The sequence below is a fragment of the Falco rusticolus genome, chromosome 3 (assembly GCF_015220075.1).
Source record: "Falco rusticolus isolate bFalRus1 chromosome 3, bFalRus1.pri, whole genome shotgun sequence".
Taxonomy (NCBI): Eukaryota; Metazoa; Chordata; class Aves; order Falconiformes; family Falconidae; genus Falco; species Falco rusticolus.
Window position 1 is genome coordinate 34,208,616 of NC_051189.1, and position 21,132 is coordinate 34,229,747.

A 21,132-nucleotide genomic window follows, 5' to 3' on the forward strand; every position below is an offset into this window, starting at 1 on the left:
CTGGAGACTGGATCCTGCTGAAAGCAAGGCAGGAATCAATGTTTAATTTCAATGAGTAGTGCTATCAGAAGAGCATTTATTTTGCTATTTAGATTTTCAAAATCACAAGTCTTGTCAAAATTTTATCAGAGTAATATTTTAAGAACTGAATTCTGATGAGTATTGAAAGGATGGAAGGATTTTATTGTGACTAAAACACCAACCAGGGATTTGTAAATGCAGGTGTGGTGCCTAGCAGTGCCACAGGTTTTCAACTGATCTTGAACAAGTCACTTATGTAAACCCATGTTTTAATATGTAAACAAAAATGAAAGCCATAAGAAAAACAAAAGTGTGTAGAACAATTAATATTGTGTTGTAGACCGCATGGTTAGAAAAAGCAGGCATCAGGGGGATGTTGCTCAACTGGATGTGTAATTTCCATGTAATTTCTTGTCAGTAGATCTACTTGAGCTTGTTTGTACACTTGAATTCCTTAAGGAGTTGGTTATGTAGTGAATACATGTGTCAAAATGTAATTGGAGCATGTATCAATGATACAAACTTTGAATTCAGAGGTTTAGCAGTTTCAACAAATTAGGGAACTCAGAAGTCCCGGTGAAATATATTATGAAATAAATTGCACCTATGTATCTTTTTATAATATGAAGTAGATAATTTTTCTATGGCACATAGAAACAGGCATGCACATGCCCCACAGTTTTAATGGTTATTGCCAAAGGATCAGCAAAGTTGCGAACACTTAGAACACAACAGGTCAGAATGAAAACTGCCCATGCAAACCCAACCTCCCTGCTCTGTGAGGGCACATTACAATGGCCTTTGATTATCAGATCATAAACTATTCTTTCCTTTCCTCATACACTGGATTGAATGGATGGTGGCTAGATAATTCACTATTATTTTCTTCCTATTTCAGTGTGTGAGCTTGCACTTTATTTATCACTCTGCTCGGATGCTGTTCTCAATAGACATTCTTAATTTCTTACAGACTTTTCTATGGCGTTCCCATTGAAGCATCTGAGCATTTCACAAACAACTAATAATTTGTCTTTGCTCTCATGAGCTGAATCAGCAGTATCATCTTTGCTTTGCATAAAGTGAATTAAGCAGATGTGTAGGTTGCACAACAAATGCAATTTGTGATGTTCCTTGTGATCCGTCAGTTCATATCAGGCACCTTGATGGAGAACCATTGATGGAGATTCAGAACCAACTGTGGATGTTTCTTTATTTTAGGAAGCAGGGCAAAGAACCAGAGAATTGGTGAATATACACTTTGTATAGATATTCACCCTCTATATAGAGAATTCAGTTCTTCCACATCTTTCAGATGGAAAGAAGGGAAATATGGCCAAAATAATTCATGAACTTTGGATGCCTAAGATGAGGTACCTTGGACCTGATTTTTCATAGTAATTAAAAAGTTCAGAGTGCCTATAGTCTTCTGGAATTAAGTTCCAAGAATAGTAAAAAAAGGAAAGAAGGACAAATTATCACAGTCATTTTGGTTTTGATGAATAGCAGATACCCTATAACTCAACTTCTGACTGTGGGTAGCTGCAATTCCTTTAAGATAGTCGATGAAATATTAAATTACAACTATGAGAGTTTAAAATTCCACCAAATCAAGCCCTGAGGATTTAAGATGGGGTATAGAAAATGAGAAAAACAGAATTAATGACATTTTTTAAAAAAACATTTGTTTAAATCATTACAGTATGACCTTGGAATTTTATAGGGGAAGAAAAGTTTGAGTTCTTCTGGGCAATATTCAGATTCCTTAATCCAGCAACCCTTCTGCAAGTGCCACCTCGTTCACTATGTCAGATTCCATTTGTACAGCAAATGAGGGATTGGTCACTCACATTTAGTGTCTTCTTCAACACAGACCGTTGACTTACTCCCAGATCTGGGTGAGATAGAGGTCTTCTGAAAAAGAATGCTCTCATTAAATAACCCGCTGTTTGGAAAGGGACACACACAGCTGAGCTCAATTAACATTATAGAAGTGATCTTAGATATGGTATTGTCACTTGATGTTCTCTTAATGCGGCCTTTTTTTTTGCCTGTTTAGAATGCTAAATCACAAAGAATCGAGTACAGTATTCAGTTTATATAGACTTTATATTGTTGCTGGACCAATCCACATTTACAAGCACTAAGCATAAAGGAACAGAATTCAAATTTATAACTCATATTAGCTACTCTGGCTAAGAGCAATTCAATATTTTAATATTATAGCTTGTTTTCAGTGACACTAGTTGGTCTCACCTGCTTTCCTACTTGGAATATATCTCAGAAAATGCTATATAGAAGTGTGACTGCTTTAGTACTAGACTATATCAGACATTTATTTAAATTTTTAATTTATTTTTTTACCTTTGACTTTATAATGTTAAGCTTATGCATACTTGCATGTTTCATGTTTCGGAAGTTCATCCTTACAACAAATAAACTTAAGATGTGGATATTTGTTTTTCAATACCGTACTGGCCCAGTTTAGCATGCAACATCCCTAGGTGTTTTTGTAGGTTCCTAATGCAATATTTGTATGTATGTGTGCATTGCTTTGTTGTTGTTAGTTGTTTTTTTTTTTTTTACCATTATCTCCATTAAAAAAAACCCATAAAACCCCAAATGATTATGTCTTATTTTAAAAATTACTTGTTGTTATATATCCTACTAATTCCATGTGTGCTAACTGCTTTACAAAAAAAAGAAAAAAATTACTGAGGCAAACCACAGCAATTGTACAGAAGAAATTTACTTCCCTTTTCATAGTGTTAACCTTGATTTCAGTAAAAAGATAATCAACTAAAAATGAAGTTGTACATTTTTGTTTCTGCCTTGATGTGGTGACTATTGGCTGGAACCTCTGGTTTACACAGGGAAGGATTGTGTGAGGATGTGTGAGGAGCTGCCTGTAGCCGTTAGGCATGGAGGGGCTCAGAACTTCTGACTTCTAATCTTAGGTTTGATCGCTGCACTGTGGATGTTGCTAAGGTTCCCCGTATCACAGTTTCTACATCTGCTAAAACAGAAACAGTTGCGTTTTAACAGCTTACAGGTCAAAGAGTATTTGCTTGTCACCTTCTCTTCTGGAGAGTCAGACATAATTCTTGTCATTATTCTTTATGACTTTTTCCAAGTGAAGGGGGACCCTGAGCATCCCAGTTCTTACTGGCTTGATTTGGTGGGGTAAGAGCTGTGTGCGCATCAGGGACTTTGAAGCTGTTTCTGTTCTGCTTTGGAACAGGAAATTAAACAGTTTCAAATTAGCAGGTTTGGATAACCTGTATCCGACAGGTTTAAAGGCACCATTGAGGAGCTTGACTATTAATGTTGATTTTCAATAACTCTTGCAACACAGGGGAAGTATCAGGAGAGCAAAAGAAAGTTAACATGCCAATATTTAAAATGAATAAAAGAGATGACCCAAGTAATTATAGGCTTGTCAGTATGACATAAATCCTTGGAAAAATAATGGAACAGCTAATAAGAAACTGAATTAATACATAATTGAAAGAGGGTAGCATAATTAATACCAGTTCATTTGTGTTTATGGAAAATAATCCTATCAAACCAGCTTCACTTTATATTTTCTGTAATTTTGGTTGATTAAAGGATAATAATGTTGATGTATAATACTCAAACTTCTTTACTTGAAATGAGATGAGAAAAGTCTTATGAAATATCTTGAAGATGACAAAATCAACATGACACACATTAAATGCTTTAGAAACTGGCAAATGAGATCTCGGTTTAACCTGTGAAAAGGAGCCCCACAGCGATCAGACTTTGATTCTACCGTTCAGTGTGCCTGTCAGCGGTCTGTAAAAATGGAGCAATCGCTGGAAAAGTTTATACGTGACTGAAATGGAAAATGGCAAACAAAAAGTTAAGAGGACAGGGTTTTGGTCAATTACTGAACAGGAATACCGTGTGGAGATGAGGAAGTTCAGAGAGGCAGCTGGTAAAGGCTCTCTGGCAGAGAGAAATAATGCATGGAAGAACTTGCAGGAAAAAATATTTTCCTATATAATGTAGATTTTTTTATTCATGAATGCTTTAGCTAAGTATCCAAAGAGCCACAAAAATCAGGATTCTGTGATCAGCTGGGCAGAAGCAAAAAAATATGCTCTGCAAAAATTACCATCATATGTGTAACAGGCAGAACCACTGCCCCCTTTCTGGCGGCAGCAGGCTCTTAGATCAGTTTTGTTGCCGGCGACCATGAGAAGTGATCCACAGTTGTCGTGAAAGGTCAACTGAACTGAGCTTCAGTGAGATCCTGCTTCTCTGTGTTGCATGGGCAGCAAGGCTTAGACCTCCTCTGAAGAACTGGTTCCAGTTGTCTCTCCACAACAGGAGGAGTGGCTGTGATTTCTCTCTCAATCCTTTCCAACAGCAGACAGTTAATGACAGAAAACCAACCATGCACGATGGCTCGAACTTGGATATTTTAGCTTAGCCAAATGGAAATTTTTTTAATTGATGCCAAGCAAAGTATTACTAAGTGGCTTTTAAATTTAGCAGATAAAGACACTGCAAGATCCTGGACCTCAAAGTTGAAGCAATTCAGACTAAATTTGAAGTACATATATACATTATTTTTTTAGGCTCAATATGTTCATTCAGACCTCGTTAAAAATAAAATTATATTCAGGAAACATGAAAGTAACTTTTATTTCTCCCGTTTCTTCTTAATCCCTTTTTGCAACAAGTAAGTTGCAGCCTTTGACGTACTTTCCAGCAGAAATTTCTGTCAAAGCCATTGCTATCAATGTTTAAACCTTTCTTTTATGCAGCACATTTTGACAGGTCTTATGTTGTTTTTTTTTTCCAAAATTGTCTAATCATTTCACTTTGTGGTCTTGAGCTCCTTCTAAGCCAAAAAGGTTATGGCATCATTTTGAATTTACTTTCAAAAGCTGCTGAGGATAAACACAACAGCTGCCAAAATGTGTCAGTTGAGTTAGATCATATGTATTTCAGTCTTTGCAAAAGACGCCTTTCTGATCTGCAGTTTACCCTCATAGCAGACAGTGGTTGGACTAAGTTTGGCAGAACTGCTGCGGCAAGTGCATGTGAAATACTCAAAAAGTCACCCAAACGTGAAAACACGCAGGGCACTGAATTGTGGTTTTCAGCTTTGTCTCCAGCATAAGAAGTTTTAAAATCTGCTGTCAGAAATGGCATCTTCTCTGTGCGTTCATTGCCATGCAAGTTTACTGCCTGTTATCTTACACTTGCTAGTTGATTAAGTTTTTGTTTCCACTAATAGTCAAGCCTGGGTAATTGTTCTAAAGTGTAAAAAATGCATTGCTAGAGGTATTTCCCTTCTGGATTTGTCTCCTTTGACTTCCTGGTTTGGTTTTAGCTCTTTCTTTGTTTGCTGTTACTGAATTTCTGTTCACCGTATAGATTTTACTAAACTGACCAAGTCATTACCAGTTCACAGGGGGGACTCTTCACTAAAATCATTCTTTTTTTTTTTTTTTTTTTTTCCAGTTTATTTGATGAGATTTATTATGTGAATCTTTCTTCATTTTCAGTTAAGTGAGGACGATCAGCATTCTCTGAGGGCGCTAAAACTGGGCTTAGTATCAGCAGCAGTCACACAAATGATGTAATGTAGAGTTCTTGTAGGGTGAAACAGAGGAATTTTTACTTGGACTGCAGAAATTATATTCCAAGTCTGACCATGGCATCACTCTAAGGAGTTATTCTTAGCTAGTTATGTGCCAAGGCTTCTAACATCTGCAAAGCAGCAATTCCCAGGAGAGACACCCACATCCTAGAAACAAGATTAGTATTTCTTGTTTTGGATGGGTGATACAGAAATTCATATTTCAGTGTCTACGCCCAGATTATTCAGCATGCCTTATAGCAGCAACATGCCATTTCATTACCTGTGATTTTCCTCAACTTTGTCAGACCCAGAGTATGTCAGGGATAGCTTTGTGGTTTTGCTCCAGGCTAGATAAAATATTTTAAGGAGCCTAAGGCCAAAAGGTGATACATGAGAGACTCCACTAGGAATACAACTGCTGGAGGATACATTCTTGTTCACAATTACATTTTGTGATTTACTGGCTTTTACTCCATGCAGCGTATGGTGTGGTAGTTTTGTGTAATTCCTGTTCTTGGAATTTAAATGTAAAGTAAGACAAAGCTAAACACTTTAAAAAATTGTAACCTTATTGCATTGTTATTACTACATTTAACTTGGGTAATCCCATACATAGTTCATAATAACTTTCCCAGTGCAATGGAAGAGTGCATTGCATTTGTGGTATGTGATTGTGCTTGCAATAATTTGACTTAATGTATTTCAGGGAAAAACTCTGATTCTTCTTGATTCTCTTAGTGTCATCCAGGTATTTTAATATGGGCTTTTTTCAGCCCTCTTCCTGTAATCAAGATAATGCCTCTGTTTTAGTTGGGGGAAACACTAAATATTCTCTGGAGCTGAAACCTACTGACACATTCCTTGCTTAGTATTAACTTCAGACTTACTAACTTTAGCCGTACAGCCTTTGAAAAAATTGCACAATCGGAAGAATCAATATTTAGGGCATCATCACTATAAGCATAATTAACCTTTGGGGTTTTATATATAATCAATATCAACATTAACTGCTAGAGATGAGGCTTTTCCTTAAGGGGAAAAAAAAACCCCAAAACAACAACTGATCAGCTTTTTAATTGATCTTTTAGTCTGACAAATCCTCATTTCCTGAAATGCTTGGCAACATATGGTTCTTACTCAACTATTTGAAACCAGGCATTTAATTTGAAGCCTAAATTAAGGTCTTATGTTGGTTTTGCTCTTTATTTTCAGAACTTGCATGCATAACAATACTGGCCAGATATTTCAATAAGTTATGCAAAATTATGTCTATGCTGAAGTGAGTGGCAGATCCACTGTAAAGCTGCAATCAGATTCATAACCTTAACTGGGACCTAGCTGAGGTGCATCCAGTCCTTGATCATGTCACAATATTTCTTCTGAAGATCCTGATCAAGTAATGCAGACCTGGGGGTCGGTTTTCAGAAAGGTATGTTGAGATCTTGGCATCATGTGGAGATGTCTGGAAAAGTTTTAGATGACCTGCCACCATGATTTCTGCATCGTCAATGGTGCAGCGTAGCCACCTTCAGCTGAGAGCCTCATAAACCAGCACCTTCGGGTAGGAGGTGTCAGCAGCAACCCTCAAAGGCAAGGGCATGTCTCAGATCACAGTTCCCTTTGTGTCTGGTCTAGTGGAAGCATCTCCCTTCACTGATGGTTAACGTAACAGTCTTCAATTAAGTGCTGAAGGTCTTTCATCAGAGAAATCCATCAAGAGCAAGGTGCAGGAGCTTAAATTCAGCTTAAATTCTTCCATTTAAGCAGCACTGGAAACAGAGGAGCCTCTTTCCTCTCTGATCCCATACTTGACTGGTTAGAAAGCTCACAGATTTAGTCTTGCAGCCTTTAGCTGTGCTTTCCAAGTGCTCTAGACAGTAATCTAGAAAAAGAAAAAGCCAATGAATTTACCTAATATAGGTATATATATTTACATATAGGTAATAATAGGTATATAGGTATATATATACCTACATATACAATATAGATATATTATATACCTAATAAAGGACAAATTTACCATTTCTCCAACCTGTCCATACCTTTTCAGCCACTTAAGCTGAAGGCTAGGTGGGTATCAGTACTTGCATATTCCTTGTCTGGGACTTCGTGTGAGGGCCAGGCAGCCTTCATCTGCACTGGCATGGCAGTGAAGCCCTCTGAGAGGAGGTGTCCTGGGACCAGTGGAGGTGCCAGGAGCCAGCAGCCTTAGGTAAGTCACCACAGCCGCAGTTCTGACCCCATCCTCTGTGCATTTGTTATAAGAAGTGTAATTTCCCAGGTTGTGATCTAACACCCGCTGAGGTGGTCAAACAGTTGACAAATGAACGGTTAATTCCCTTGGAGCCAGAAGGCTTTTCTGCTCCAGACCCAAGCTGGGATAAGCTGAATTTAGTGTAAGCTAACAGTGCAAAACAGAGATCAGTGATGTGGCAAAAGAACAGGCAGAAAAAAACCTGCAGGTAACCGCAGAGTGATGCTGATCAGTGAGCAGCTGGCTGTGAGCTGATCTGAAGCATGTAAAAAGCGAGAAACCGGGAGACGAGCAGGAAAGCAGCGTTTATCTTTGTCTGCTGGGTTCCAATACAGCGTAAGAAATCATCATCAAATAAAAAGCACCAATGTGAGTTTGCGAATTCAACTTTAAATTAAAGTAGGACTATATCTGAGGCTTGCTGGAGTGAAATCCCAGTGAAACCAATGGGTAGGCTGCCATTAACACAGCAAGGTTTTATTTCTTTATGGGCTTGAATCATACATAGGATGGAAGGGTCTCATTTGAACTTTCATTCCACATAAATGTTAATGCATTTAGGAACACCCTGCCTACATTTTAACTCCTTGAAGATCCTCTGAGGTTGTTTTCTTAAGTTTCTAAAATATTCTCATTAAATTTATTAAAATGAATCTCTTAGATCACTTTCATGTATTAAAATGGAACATTTGTTCCGTCACACTGTAATAATCAATTAAACCAATTAAACAATGACATTTTTAAAAATTAACCTGTTGCAGTAGTCTCTTTTGACACCAGATTTTGTCTCTTGAAAATTTTCCTTAGTGTATTTTTTTGAGACTTTTCAGCTTCTTTCCTCTTACTGTGCTTGGATGTAACATTTCTTCTTTTCAGTCCCTTTGCGCACTGAGGACCCACAGTAACTGCTGCAGTATCCAGTACTCCAACACTGCTCTGCACGCCTTCCTGCAAGCAGTAGCTGCTGTAATCTGCTCTTGGACTGCATGACAGCATACGATTCTCAGAAGGACAAACTGAAAGCTTGTGACACAAATACACTGATCAACACCACTAATAAGCCTTTTTTTTTCCCTGTGGCCTCTCTGACGGTTTCAGCAGCCTGAGTTGGAGTAGGAGCAGCAGCTTTACCTGAGCTTTTTTTTTTCTCCCAGGATGTGGTGTCCCTGTAGTCCCTTAAGCACCCATTGCAGGTGTGTTGCACCGCTTCGTTGCTGGAAGCCAGCTGGAAATCTGCTGCTCAGGGAGCTGCCACTTCCACTGACATACGGGGAGCCTCTGCTGGGAAAGCTGACTTCACTAGTTTTACATCACCCACTCGCTGTCTCTGTGTACAGGGTGTTTTGGAGGTGAGAATGGAGCAGAAAGCTTCAGGGCAGCTCTGATGGCCCCATAGATGCTCCTGGGCCAGTTGCAAGGCTGCTGCCCTGGAGCGCCTGGTGCTGGAGCTCTCCATTTAGAGTGCCTCGGCCCCCAGCCTGCACCTGCTTTTCTGCTCTGTGATTTCTGTTCCAGAAAAAACTTGTAGCACATTTGCCAAGGCTTTCCTAGCCTTTGTCCTCCTCATCATAATCAGTTTCACCCTTGGAGATGTGATGCTGTTCTGTAAAAGGGGCCAGGCCGGATTTGTGTCACTGGTGACTGCTGCCTCCTGTGAGAACGTTGTTTTTTTAAAGGGTGAAGGGGGTGGAGAAAGGACCCCTCCAAGGGCTTCGGGCAAGATGACTGTCCTGTTAAATCTCCACATTTCTGGCTCATCAACTTGAAAAGAAACAAAGCAGGGAATCGCTCTTTTGTCTTTCAACATGTGTAGAGAGAGAGGTGTTTCCCCCTTCTCAATTGAACCATTGGCTGCCAAGGTATGCCAGCATGGGCTTGCACATCATCTCACCACTATGTGAGATAACACAGCTAAAGTAAAGCTTAAACTTAACATAGCGAAAATTATGTTGAGGGCCATTTCAGCCCCTATTACCTGAGAAATGGTAGAATTTATCATGTAGAGGCATCATTTTGCAATAACTTGCCTAAATTTTGCAGAGGTGTGAAATAATAACGTCAGTGAAGTGTTTATTCTTACCAGTGCCACTTACTATGCACTTGCGGAAGTATTTGCTTTCACCTGAAAGAAGTCCGTGACTCCAAAATCACAACAGAATAGCATCATATGTTTTCATTTTCATTTTAAAATTATTTTGTCTTGTTCTTATCTGCACCTCTTTTTGCATTTCCTATGTATATCTGGCAATTGAACTGCCTGGTAAACAGCTAGTTTTAAGCAAACATTGCAGTGTTTAATGAATTAAATTAATAAATGAATTTTTAATTTTCTGCTGCTTCTATTCACACCATGAACCTAATTTTAAAAATTACCACAATCAAATCAGATAATGAAATACTCTGTGTGCAGTGAAAGCATTACCATGGTAAATTTTTTGCTACTCCTGAAGAGCAAGTTAAAGGGCAATATTTGTAAAAACTTTGGAAATAGTGTGGAAAAAAAACTAAGAAAGGAGCAGAAAAAAATCAGACAGAATGCAAAACTTACTGCATTATTGACAATGAATTTTGTTCCTAGAAGTGAAGTACTGTTCAATGCAAACAGGCACATGACCTATCCTGTGGTTATTTTTCTTGAAAAATATTTTTCTGTCCTGGTAAGTACAATAATCTTTATTTTTTCCTTAACATAATATAAAGTTTTATACTTATAAAACATTTTTGGTTGCATATTCATAAAGATGCATACATTAAATGTGTCTTACAAACTTAAATGTTATCTTCAGACACACACTTTGCAGTATTTTCTGTAAAATTTCCTCTCTTCATACCAATGTTGAGAGAAGTTGTTTTTCACTAATAGAAACCAGAAGAAGAATTTTTTGCATTCACACTTGAATATATGCTAGAAATGCTTTTCTAGTAATTTCTTTGCTGCAACGGGAATTAAAATAAAAGCAGCCAGGAGAAGATAGAAGAGTAAATTTTATATTGTGAATAAGACAAAATAAAACTGATTGTGAAGTCTGATTACTGGAAATAAATCTGATATATTACTGTCTCTTTTCTTTAGTACTGAGAGAAAACAGCTATTTTTAAAACATGAGTCCATGAACCTTACTAAATGCAATATAAACTCTTGGGAAGGAGTTGACAGAAAAATATTCTAATATTTAAAACTTTTGAGACCTGCTTACTCCAGCCCTGAAAGTTTCAAAGCCTTCAGCATCTCCCATGCTTGCAATGCACTGAATCAGCCAGCGAAAGGAATGGGGATCCCTTTATCTGCCTGGCTGGTGGCTTAAATCACATTGTGTGAGTTGTGCTGATCAATCGCAGTGGTTAAGTGCTAAAGACACTTCAAAAGTTCTCTCTTTAAAGATGCAAAGACACAAATGCTCTTATATGAATATTTTTAAAAGATGTAAAATCTTAGGGATGAAGCATTGTCAATTCAAACAATTTTTTTGCTGCAACTGTGTAAGCTCTATGAAATAATACAGTATTTCACTGGGATTTTTCACTGCTTCTTCTAGTATCCTCTAAAGCTCAGGGATTTGTCTTTTTAAAGCCAGGATGCATAGCTACAGGCACCTAATTAAGCTGAATACTCATTAAGATATTCAGTTAGCTTTGCTGCACCATTAACTCAAGAAAAGACCAGCAAATATAGTACCCATTGTAAAAACTGTAAAATCATTCAATCACAGACTTACAGCAATGTTTGCTGGGAGAACCTCTGGCTCCTCATCAAGTCCAACCTGCTGCTCAAAGCGTGACCATCACCAACAGCAGACCAAGTCAGCCGTGTTGATGTCTAGGCGCAAATCATGGAAACTTCCAAGGGTGCAGATATCACAGCCTTTCCACAAAGCCTGCACTACATTCCCAGTGAAAGGGTTCTTTCTAATATCCGACCTCAGTCTCACTTGCTGCAGCACGTGGCCCCGGTTGTATCCTTTTGCCGCTACTGAGGAGTCGTTGGCTTTGTCACCTTTGCAACTACCCTTCAAGCAACTGCTGGTTGCTTTTGCAGTTTCGCCTCTATGTCCAGCTCCTGCAGCCCCTTCTGGTAGTGCTTTCATCCCTCTCACAGCCCTCCCCTGCCTTGCCACTTTCTCAACACTCTTAAACTGGGGAGCCCCAGATGAGACCCTGGTGCTGAGGAGCACAGGAAATTTCCTTGATCTTCTGGCCATGGTCTTCATGAAGGAGTCCAGTATGCAGTTTGCCTTATATATGATGAGAATAATAAAATAGTACACACTGGGAAAAAATTATCCTTATTTTAAAACGTTGGAAAACAATGGGATATGAGCAGGCTTCAGAAAGTGACCTTGGGGTTAAAAGAAGTCCTTTTGATGAAAGTATCGTCTCTGAGCCCAATAGCAGTTACAGAATGAAGGAAATATCATGTCAGAGGGATGATCAGAAAAGGAACAGAGAACAAAACAGAGCACAGCACCATGCCCTTTTGTAAGTTAAAACCAGTATGTGCAGTTTCAGTCCTTTTCCAGAAGGACGTACTAAAAGGAGAAAAGATACAAAGGTTGCAAGGGTAAACAAAGACTGACTCCTTATACTAGTCATAGCTAATAAGTAGTTTAGAATTTGTCAGCCTGGAAAAGAGACAAATGAGCGAAAGTGCAAAAAGAGGCTTGTGAAATTGTGAATGGCATAGACAAAGTGAACAGGGAAAAAGTTTTCTTTGTGTTTTTCAAGACAACGACTAGTAGATATCAAATTATATTATCAGTTGGCAGCAAAAGCAAAAATGAAGGCGTTTTTCACACAATGAATAGTTAATCAGTGGAATTTCTTACCACTGGATTTGTGAATGCTTGAATTTTACCACAGTTCAAAAGACCCCTGGACAAATTAGGAAAGGAAATTCCCTTGTGTACTATTAGAAGTTGTATCTCTAACTCAATAAGTTAGATTGCTAGAGGCTGAGAAAGCACCCTGGGAAAATATTCACGACATGCTTGCTCCTTTCTATAATTTTATTAAGCATTTGCCACTGGCCAGTGTTGGAGGTAGGACACTAGAAGCTAGAATATCCTTTCGTGATCCAGTACAACTGTTTGATATATACCTCTTGTGTTCTTATAAAAATCGTATTTACAATATTCATATTTTTTTCCTCCTGAATTTAAATTAAATCAAAATGACCATGATACATAGATTTTTAAATCCTCCACATGAAGAGCACTTCTGTCCTGTTAACACCAGTGCACCTCGTAAGTCCAGTGGTGTGAACGGCAAGATGTGAGCTGACTTTATGGTAAAGTCCAGTGGGCATACGCTAAGTGACAGGCATTTTGGAAAATTCACAACACTGTCAATATCTTAATCCCGCTGAAGCCTCTCCTGTAGGGAAGTAAAATTAAATAAAAACACCTCTCTATTCTTTTTGCTGTGAGTGTTGCTGTTCACAATAAGCAAAAGTTTCCCCTTCCATGTACAGACTTTTAGTTTATGGGCTCTATTCACTTACAGACAAGACTTTCAAATAGCTGATGACAGGTGTTTACATGAAAGGGGGGAAGATTTTCTTGACCCCTAGTGTTTGATCTGTCTATCAGTGCCCCAGGAAAGCCGAGACCCTTGTGCCCAGCCAGTCTGTCAGCGTACTGTTACAGGGACCCTTCACCGAACAGTCCTGCTGGATCAGAGGGTGATTCAACTGACTTATTCAGGGAAAAGGTGCCAAGAGCATCAGGGGGAGCCCTCAGTGGGTCTTCTCACTTTATTTGAATATTTTACCTGCTGCCGGTGACTGCTAGCGCCCATGAAGGACTATCACTAGCAGTTTATGGAATAACACTCTTTCTAATATAAAGTCATGACATATTAAGGTTCTCGATTGACAGTGATAGAGACTGCCCACAAAAAAACCCCAAGCTTGAAGTGATATACCACGAAACTACAATCACTAATAACAGCTAGCGCGAGTTAGTTATTTAGTGCGCATTAGATAAAGTTCTTACCCCGTAGGCATCCCGGGGGGGTGGGGGGGGTGGGGTGGGGGTGCAGAAGACAGGTTCAACCCGTTGACTGATCCCAGAAGTTACGATGGAGTCCTCTCATTTGTCCACTTTTTATACTTCATAGCATTCATCATACACGGGACTGGTTACAAGTTTCTCACTTCTAATGCAAATCAGTGTGCATCCTCAGACAGCACTACTGAAGCTTTCTTCTAACTACACATGCTCTCCAAGTGGGGTTTTGCCCTCTCTCAGGGGGGCTATTTGAGTTGGATTTCACAATTCCCCATTACCACAATTACCTTTGTCCTATTTTCAATTAATTTTCTGTTGAAATCAGTAGATTGCAACACCTTATCATCTGATCTCCTCTTATAGCTAGAACTTTCCTCACTTGAAAGCTTCTTTCTGTGTAACATAGATAACGGTGTTCTTTTCACTATCTGTTCTTTGTCTCTCATCGTTCCCAAGGCTGACTCCCTTGATTAGAAGTCTCTTAGATCATAACAGCTTTAGAGAGTGCGCCAGCTTGACCTAACTTAGTGAACACTAAGTCAGCGTTGGGTAATCTGGGAGTTTAACAACAATTCCCCCCACCTTCGGACTTCATTCCAGGACCAGTCAATTTCCTTCACACTTAGGTGGAGCTTGAGTGACTCTAGTCGTACATATTGTTACTTACTGGTATCATGTGCCCAGTGAGGTGTAAGTAGCACCTTGGAGGCAGGTAACTTTGGGAGGGAGGTGTGTGTTAGTATTACAATAAGATTATTTAATCTGAAGAAAGTCATTTTGCCACAACAGTTGGCTCAGCCACAGGCATCTCATAGATTCTTCATGTGACAACTGCTATACAGCTTGTCAGCTGCATGGTGCCATCAAATTCCGATTCCTGCATGGAGCAAAACAGAACCTGGCTGCGGTGTCTCCACTCTGCTCCATCCTCCATCACTCCTATCAGCATGTGCTGAGCTGGCAGGATGTGTTTCTTAAGGAAACTCTGGTGATGTAGGTTCCGTGCATGCCAACCATTCTGAAAGCAATAGCTGTATTTTACCCTAAAAAATGCCTTATGTAATACAATGCTTCTATTAGGTCCCAGTTTTCTCTAATTCCCCCCCTCAAAGTAATTATCCCGCAACAGGTTTGCAGGGGTTGGAAAAGATTTTTTTTGGGGGGACACCGTTTCTGAAACTGAAAACAACACTGTTCTTCCTAATATCAGTACATGCTTCAATTTTTACATCAGCTATAGTCCCCTTCAATACTATGAAAGTGAGTTCTTTTATGCTCTCAATACAACGGTGAGACAGTTTTCCCCTTGCTTTTCAGTGAAAACTACTAAATAAAAGCAGCAGAACAAATTCCAAAATGCAACTTGAAGACATGCAAACCCTGTGCTTTCAATTAACTTAAGAGTATGAAGCCATACTCTTAGAGCATACTACACAAAAGCTGGATCAGGATTTGCAGTCCGACAGCTTTTTCCTCTCTGTGGCCAGGACTGAAAGCCATTGAAGTTCTTGAGGAACTTTATATTTGATGTCAAAGGGCTTTGTATCCAAACGTATTGTGGGATGGGACTAATCCCTGTAGCAACTGTGAAATGCATTTTTAGCCCATTTTGCAGTTTCTGTTGTGTGTGTGTCTTCATGGCTCTTGGTCTTCCATGGGCATACTTTTTGTGCAGACAGTTTAGCCTTTTTGCTAATGTGAGCATCTTAGTTTCATGTATTTGGCTCCCAAGGCAGGCAGGAGCTACTATGAGCTTGTGCCTTCCTGGGCTGGCCAGACCCATCTAAATGCAGCAGTTAATGTGCTGGGAACCATCCGTGCTGAGCATCAGGGCTGAGTCTTTCCCGACCTTGGGCTGCCAGGCCACGGGGTGCAATCCAGCCCACCATGGGGTGAAGTCCAGCCCACCATGTCTGTCTGGAGAGGGTCCCTCCCCTGACAGCCTGTAGTTAGAGCCATCTCTTAGGTCAGCAAGAGCTGTTCATGTGGATGGGTCTGTTGTCCTTCTACAACTTTTACTCACCCATCAGCAAGTGGTCTGGTTTCCAGATCATATCTTCCCCCCTGCATGTGCCTGCATGTGTGCTTGCTTAGTGCTGTTACTGTGCAACACAGACTTTGGAACAGTGCTAGAATTTAAAGAAATAAACAGATAGCAACCTATCCATAACTACTTCAAGAATGGACTTTTTGTTTTTAAAATGTGATCCTGGGTTCTTATAAATACCATTTAAAAACCAATAGAGAAAACCCCAAAACTAATGAAGAGCAAAAAAGACATTATTAAGCTTTGCATTTCAGCTGTACAAAGTGGAACCTGTCATATAGAAGGTCTGTAGTGTAGTAATATTATTATATTGCTGTTAGTGCTTAAATATAGTTCATGTCCACACAATCAATATCACTTTTTAGAGTTCTCCTCATATTTTGGATCAGAAAGAAGGAAGAAAATATATTTCAGCTTTTTACACCTCTCTGGCAAAGACTATAAATCGTTTTCCCTTTGGGGACAAATATGTAATCTCCTGTATAATCTCTGACCTTAATAAGAAGACAGAACAACCAAAAGCAATTTCTCTAGTTATAAAACTGTGAATACATAACCAGTTTCAGAGAACCTGGTAACTTTTGATAGGAGTATCTGAAGAAAGGCAGAATTCTCAGAGAGACAATGAATTTCTATTACTAGGCACAAGAGGAAACTGCTTTGAATGTTTTCAGAGATAAATTAGTAGGATGTGGAAATCGTCTATTTGGAGTCCTGTGCATTTCCTACCAATTACTGACTTCCTAAGAAGAAAAAAATACTTCTCTGCTATACAGGTGGCAATGTTGTGGTCAGGTTTTGTGGTGCAAATCCATACCTTACTTCTGCCTAGGATGCCTCCTTCAGAGAATTGGAAGAAGAGAACTTTTCCAAACCTGGGCATACATTAAAGGAGCTGAGGAATAGTAAGTTTTTAGTGCAGAGCCCTGAGTTCAAAGTACAAAGACTCTCAGCATGACATACCCAGAGTGACCCTCTGAAAAGTGCATTAGTGAACTATATTGCATGCTGCCAGCAATTACAAAAGAGGCAATAATAGCTGTATTCTTGATAATGCCCTTTTTTCATGCAAATGAAAACTGAGCCTTGGGTCTATTTTCTAGTCTTAATTCCATATTACTGTGGGCCATGTACAAAATGCAGAGCTGCAGTAAATCAAGTTAGGTAATGTATACGTGTATAGATATTTTTATAATTTTAGCCTGAAATTTGCTGTTCCTCCTTTGCTTTCTCTATTGGTAGTAAATTCCCAAGGTTTGAGGCTCACATAGGATGCTATTCAGTATTCTTTACTTAACAGAAAACCTCCACAGTAAAAGAGATTTGCCGCTCAATGATGCACTGTGAAACCTCTTCAGAAACAACTTCAAATAGAGATTCATTAAGTTTGACTAATCATTCACTTGTGTCACTGCAAGTTAAGCAGGATTCATTTAAATTTACAGTAGGTTTAAGCAAGAGGAAAAGCTGACCAATGTGGGCCTTTAAAGACCACGGTGCTCAAAGTGGCTTCAGCTTCAAGGCCGGCTTACTCCCCAGAACCAGCTCACGGTTTTGTAGTGGTGCAGGCAGAGTGGAAGTTCTGCCCCAAGGTGATGGTTTTCATGACCTTATCCTTCACCTCTGTGGATGGCACTGTTCAGCATGTGGAACAGAGAGTGAATCTCAGGAGGAGCTGCGGGAGGGAGGATGTGGGTGGCAGAGAGAGATTTCAGGGGGCGGTAGGTGACTACCATGAAGTGACAGAGCATGGAGGTGGGCTGGACTCACAGTGCTCCAGGAAGGAAGGAGCTCTGTGTGTCTCCACTAACTTAATATGTATTACCATCTCCGCTGAGTGGGTGTCTCTTCCCAGCCCTTGGCAGCATGCAGTTCATTCCCCCTGCTGCAAGGTGGGAGCAGGGCTGAGAGCTGCCCTTCTTCTCTCCCAAACTAGCCCCTACACCTGGGGCGGGCAGTAGCAGAGGCTGTGTGGGCAGCAGACACCGTGCCCTCAGGCTTGTGAATGTCCTCGGCAGCCACCTACTCCATCTACTTCTGTTTGCAATTATAAAGATTTTATGCTCTCAAATTGTCTATTTCATACCTAAGTGGTTCTAATCTTTTTTTTGCAAGAATAACTGTAATTGCAGTGCTTTTCTTGGATTCATCTACGGTATCATTATCCAGAGCAAAAGACTGGATTCAGCAAACGTAAGTGTTGAAAAGATTGTGGGCTTGGGGTGGAATTCATGTGAAAATGTGAATATGATAGAAGCAGCAGATTATTTGATTTTCTTTTCATGAGTTTGTCCAGATTCTTATTTCACTTGTGATGATGCTGACACCTGGACTTCAGATATTTTTTGTTTGTAAGTCAAGGAAGTTTTTCCCAGTAGAATGACACCTAGGAAAGACATTAGGTATTGTAGAACTATAATAGGAAGAGTAAAAGATTTGGTAAATGCAACCTCAACCCCCAGAAATAAATTAAATTAAACACATTTATATCAAATGTTTTCATGACAAGAAATTAAAGCTATTGTATCTATAACAACACATCAATCAAATCCCATGAATTTGCTTATGTATACATACTTTAACTCTTAAACTTTTTCAAGGAATGGATAAATCCCTCCCACATTAAAGTTGAAAGATGATGAAGCTGTAGTTATAATTTAAAAACCCATGTGTTTACATTTCATTATTTTAAGAGCTAAATTCAGTTTTGCATTACATATCTAACTTCCTTTTTCCAGGTAATATGTGTATACGTATAGTATATATGTGAGTATATATCTCATTCATAATATCAGATGGTAATATCAGTTTACAACTAAAACTTAAATATTTTAAAGCTGTTAATGTAGTTGAAGATACATCAGAAGAAAAAGTTCACATATTTATTAAACATATTCCATTCTGAAAATCAGTGAATTGATCAAAGCATAGGGCAAGAAGGACAACAATGACAAGGGAAAAAAAGGTGGGGGTTTTTGTAATTTTTTTCACTCTGATACCCTCTTTTTTAATAGGCGTTAGCATTAAATGGATGTGAGACTCACAGTATAGGTCAACATCACTCAGATCCTCCTATCTTAGACAACCCCCCATCTTTGATCTTTATTTCAAGTCTTATACTGCAGTGCAAAAAAATCCCATATCTTTTGTGAAGATACTTGCCGCTGCATTACAGATGACAGTCTTCTATGCCTAGAAAGCTCATGGCTTGTTCTTGTCTGAGTTGGCTCTCCAAGAGAAACAGCAGTTGTCTCGAAGGCAAATCTGGTCCTTAGTTTGCTCAATGGTATAGGTTGCCTTTAGTGTTTAAAGATCAATATCTTAAATGCTTTATATCTATATGTATATTAATATCTATAATGTTTTGAGTTTTCATGAAGGCTCACATCATCCAGATTGATGCTGAGCTGCACACAACAGCCAGAAATAACAGTAATTAGAAACATGATTAAGTATTAAAAATTGAATATATTCTTTTCAATATGTCAACTTGTCATGGTTTAACCCCAGCTGACAACCAAGCCCCACCGCAGCCACTCACTCACTTTCCCCCTGGTGGGATGGGGAGAGAATTAGAAGGGTAAAGTGAGAAAAATCATGGGTGGAGATAAAGACAGTTTAACAGGTAAAGCAAAAGCTGCACACACAAGCAAAGCAAAACAAGGAATTCATTCACCACTTCCCGCTGGCAGGCGGGTGTCTGGCCATCTCCAGGAAAGCTGAGCTCCGTCACATGTAGCAGTTACTTGGGAAGACAAACTCCATAATGCTGAATGTCCCCAGCCCCCTTCCTCCTTCTTCCCTCAGCTTATATACTAAGCATGACATCATATGGTCATATATCATAGAATATCACTTTGGCTATTTTAGGTCACCTGGCCTGGCTGTCCCCCCTCCCAACTCCTTGTGCCCCTCCAGCCCTCTCGCTGGCAAGGCCCAAGAAACTGAAACGTCCTTGACTTGGTATAAACATGACCCAGCAACAATTAAAGACATCAGTGTGTTATCAAAATTGTTTTCATACTAAATCCAAAACACAGCACTGTACCAGCTACTAAGAAGAAAATTAACTCTGTCCTAGTGAAAACCAGGACACAACTTCTTCAGTCTGAGCAATATTGTTTGGGTGGTTGGCAAGACTATAGTGTTCTTTTGGCTAGTACCCACTTTCTCAATACATAGCAAATCAGCTTAAATCTTTCTGTCTTTTGATGTAAATCCAGAATACTTCAGTTCCCATCCTCTACTGCTGTGTTGTCACTCTGCTCTTAAATTGATGCTATGATCCATCAAAACAGTGGATGTATTTCACCAGAAAATAAAGTGATGAAATATGACTAAACACAGAGTTTGTAAAAGCAGTTGGAGATCTGTCATGATGAAAGTGCTATGCTGTAAGTTATATATTTGCTGGCCTAAATAAACACTACTTTTTGATTTGATCAGCTCAAAGGTACAGATAAGTTGACTACAGCTTGTACATAACAGAATAGATCTCTGGAGATTACCCAAACTGATATGAAAACAGATACTTTCATTTGAAATTTTTTTTTTCACCTTAAATTAAAAAAGGAAGGAGGATATTTAAAATCTCTATCTGGATACACACATAGAAACTCATATTCATCCTGCTATTCAGGTTATTCAGTGTTTCTTCTGAGTAATGTGGCCTTTTCAGTATTCTTGTGTAAAAAAAGATTGGAAGTTCATATTTTATTGCTTTGGCTTCAGTTCCCATATTTGAAAAGATTGATAACACAAGGCAAACAGCCAGTGCTACACTGCAATATAGAATGTCCTTTTCCTTTGCCAAAATGCTGATTAAATGAGTTCTGACCTATATTGTTTTTTACTTCAGTGCCCTTTCACATACATGAAAAAATGGAAATAGAGATAATTAACCTCAATGAAGTGTGACTTAAATGAGGAACCAGATTTTTATAGGTTCCTAAGTGAAATATTCTTTTCTTCTTAAAATCCCTGTGGCTGCTTTGTGTGTTGTGCTGTACACCCAAAGGTTCAGGCTAGAGGTTAGATTGGGAGAGATGCTTTTTTCAGAGACAAAGCAGGTGACTCTGTAAATATTTTACTCCATGGCTTCAGATTAATGTTTGAAACAAGTGCTTCGAGTCACTTCCTACCCAAAATGTTTTATGAGTCTAAGTCGATGAGGTTAACTTTTTTGCATCAT